We start from the raw sequence: 4200 nt of genomic DNA, 5'->3' as shown, positions 1-4200 counted from the left end.
TGGGTGAAATTGTATTTGTATCTCACTTTCCTAAAGGGAGGATTAGGAAGCTTAATTAGGTTTACAGTGCACTTTGAAAGGCAATATGGAAATGCAGCATATTATTATTATTCAAAGTCATGGCTATAGCATCAGCAGAAATGCCCAAGGGGATTTTTGGATTTCTCCGTCAATAAATTCACATTTTAGCAGGCTCTCTTAATGCACAGATATGTAGCCCAATATAACTCTCTGTCAATGCGCGTGCATTACCTATTCACACTATCTTTAACTAAAGACTTTACTCTTTTGTGTATATTTAGTATAATGAAGCCAATGAATTGTTATTATAGTCAGACAGTTAAGGTATCTATAGCTAAGGTGGCCCAATGCTGCTTCCCATTTAGAAGACCTAGTCTGCCTGTTCCTTATATCTTTGCTAAAACATAATCTTGTACACTGAAATTTTCAAAATTGATTATCTACCTTTGGCTGGATTGGGAAGTGTCAGCAACAAGAATTCAACTCTTTTGAAGAACAAAGTTAGGAAAAATATGTTCTTGGTTGCATTAAAAGAATTCTTACAAGCATCTCTGATGCTTCAGGGCTTTTGAAATTTGGCAGGAAGCATTGCCCCAGTGGAGACGTGTGCCTTGCTGTACCCATAAAAACTCACTCCAATTTGGGCAAGTCATAGCCTTTGGGAAAAAAAGCTCATTAGAACTGGCAGCTAAATTCCCCAAAGGTTCTATCTATGTGGGACGTGCTCCAACCAAGCGATACAGGGGCTGTGTAAGATGTGGCCTCCAACTGGTGGTACCAGCTGTTACCAGTGTGCTATCGAGCTAGGGACAGGAACTGACAACAGAGAAAGTCTCTCTCGTGTGCTCATCTGATTTTAGTGTGCAGTAAAAAACTAAACACCCGAAGTGAGATTGTCTGGGCAATTTCTGTTTGGTTGTATTATGCATTTGTATCATGATACAATCTTTACTTACATGATCTTCTATTGTTTTTTTTATCACCTCATTTGGAAGACAGATCTGAGTTGGATGAAGCCATTGTGTTGCCAGGGTGAACCTTTCCTTCATTTACTGCATTAGTTAGAAAATCTGTGGTAAAAGAGGAAGAGAAAGGATGGTCTCATTAGTAATATTGCAGAATACCATCCTGGAGAACTGGACTCTGTTCCCACCTTTGCCATGGAGCTCATGCGTGACTCTGAGCTGATGACAAACACTAGCATTTTCACAGGTGGTCATTAATTCTGTGTCCATATTTTCTGGATGCCCATGTTGTCACCCAGGATGAGTTACAGATGTGCTGAACATTCATGGCAGCAACTGAAGTTAATGAGAGTAATGCTTTGAACAGAGAAAGTGCTCTAGGAATACTAAGTCTTTAAAAATTCATAAATACATAACTCAAATAGGACACCCCAAATTAGTGCATTTAGAGTGTTATGTGTACCTCAGTTTGCCGGTTGTAACCTGGGCATAACATTTACACATCTCACTGGGGTGTTGTGAAAATAAATTCACGAATGTTTACTAAGTACTTGCATGTTACAGACTAGTAATAAGTGCAATAAAAAAGGGCATGAAGAAATTAACACTTCTGACTAAGCAGCAGGATTTGAGTAGCATGTAATAAGGCATGGGGCTGCATATTAAATTATGATTATGAATATCAGCTTACTTTTTACGTGTTCACTGTCCATTATGGGACAAACAGTTATGTGATCTGAGTAATTGAAGACTGTCATAAGGCACATACTCCGGAAGACAAATTAGGGAGTGCTTGACTTTGTAATCTTTTTGCATACCATGCCATGTGTAACAGGCTTGTTTGGCAATGAGAAGATTACCTGTTGTGGGCTAGACAGTGGATTCTAATAGCCCATTTCAGCCTGTCAGTGGTGTGCTATTAGCAGCACTGAAGATGACTATGCCCTGTTCATTTCAAGGTTGCTATTGGAAGCAAAAGACTGGCAGTACCAGTCTTAATAAGGAGCAATATATGTGTGCGTGTGTGTGTATATATATGTGTGTGTGTGTGTGTGTTTGTGTGTATACACACACACACACACATACATATGTATATATATGTATAGATGTATGTATAATATAGATATACACGATAATATAGATATACACTATATATGTGTAGATATATGTATAATATATACATATATGCATGTATATGTATAATATGTATGTATGTGAGTGTGTGTATAGACATATATAGACACATATATATATGCAGGATGTACATATCTTGTTCATCCTTTAAGGGCAAAGATTACCACACCTAGCGCAGGAAGAGGGGCGGGACAGAGAGAAAAGAAATGGGAACTAAGCAGGGAGGGAGAGAAGAGAAAAGAAGAAAGAAAGGAGAAAAGAGAAAGAGAAAGGAGGGTGGTGGAGGCTAGGATGCGTGGGTATGTAGGTGACTTATAAACTAAATCTTTGCCTTAAACAATCTGCTGCAGCAGGGGCAGGAAAACGATGACGACTGGGTACAAGAAGTTTTTGTTTTCTTGGCCACACGTTTCTTAATTGCCTCTATCGTACATTGTTGTTCAAAGGCCAGTGCTCCATTCTGGATTGATTACCTCCAGGACGGACAGTCATGAGCTATTTGGTCCACAGCTCCAGGTTGATGCTTTAGGGACACCTTTAGAGTGTCCTTGTACTGCTTTTTTGGTGTGCCATGAGAGTGTACTCCATTTGACAGTTTGTCGTAGAAGGTTTTCCTTGGCAGTGTCGGGCATTCTTGAAAGGTGGCTGGCCCATCTTAGCTCACCAGTAGAGTGTGAATGCTGAGGAGAGCTGATCTTCCGAGCACTTTGGTGTCCAGAATCTTGTCCTGCCACTTAATCTTTAGTATCTTTCGCAGACAGCACAGGTGGAAATGGTTTAGTTTTTTGGCATGATGCTAGATTGTCCGGGTTTTGCAGGCATAAAGGAGGGTCGGGAGAATGATGGCTTTGTAGACCCTCAGCTTCGTTGACATTCCGATGCCTCTGTGGTCCCAGACCAACTTACAGAGTCTGCCAAAGGCCACGCTAGCTTTCACCAATCTCACGTTGACTTTGTCATTGATGTGGACAGCACGGGAAAGCATGCTGCCTAGACAGACAAACTTGTCAATCATCAGCAGTTGCTGGCCTTTAATTGAGACCTGCGATTCCTGGGATGTTGTGCCAGGTGCACGTTGAAACATCACTTCAGTCTTCTTCGTGTTAACAGTGGGTCTGAAGTTGTTGCAGGCTGACGAGAATAGGTCTATGGACTGTTGCACGTCAGCCTGTGAGCCTGCGCAAAATGGTACCTCAAACCCACACCAAGGTCACTGTCCTGGAAGGCTTCCAACAGCATGGCAGAGAATACCATGCCGAAAAGGGTACATGTGAGCACACAGCCCTGCTTGACGCCATTTGTGACCAGAAAGGGATCAGAGCATTTGCCATTCGCAAGGACACGTGCCATCATGCTGTCGTGGAACTGTCGAACCATACTGATGAATTTTCTGGGGCATCCGTACTTCTGCATGATTTGTCAGAGGCCTTGCATTTCACTGTGCTGAAGGCTTTGGTTAGGTCGGTGAACATGAGAAGAAGGTCAACATTATGTTCCTGGCACTTTTCTTGAAGCTGTCAGGCCGCAAACACCATGTTGGTCATTCCCCATCATTTTCTGAAGCCGCGTTGGCTCTCAGGCAGCAGGTTGTTTAGACGGTCGGTCAGCTGGTTGAGGAGGACTCTCGCGAGTATTGTGCCAGCAGCTGGTTGTCACAGAGTTGCCAAGTTCCCTTCCTTTTGTACAAGTGGAGGCATCCTTGAATTCTTGAGGGACTCCCTCCTGCCCCCACGCAAAAGATCTTGGTTAGTTTCTCCGTGAGGTCGTGACCACCCGATTTGTAGACCTCAGCTAGCATTGCATAGGCTCCAGGAGCTTTGCCACAAGACATCTGTTGTATGGCGTGTGTGTGCCTGTGTGTAGACATATATTTATTTTATTTTTATATATATATATATATATATATACACACACACACATACACACACATTATAGATCTATGTCTGTATACGTCTATAAACACACGTGTCTCTGTATAGCTATATATGTTATACACGCCTACACACACAAACCCCTGCATTGCCCTTCCTGACACTTGTCAGGTTTCATGCACTCAGCAGAGGCTACTATCCCTGCAAGT

This window comes from Gavialis gangeticus, unplaced genomic scaffold (assembly GCF_001723915.1).
Source record: "Gavialis gangeticus isolate Ggan-Ray unplaced genomic scaffold, GavGan_comp1, whole genome shotgun sequence".
NCBI classification, from domain to species: domain Eukaryota; kingdom Metazoa; phylum Chordata; order Crocodylia; family Gavialidae; genus Gavialis; species Gavialis gangeticus.
The sequence above is the reverse complement of the archived record's forward strand: the minus strand, read 5'-3'. Positions refer to the sequence as shown.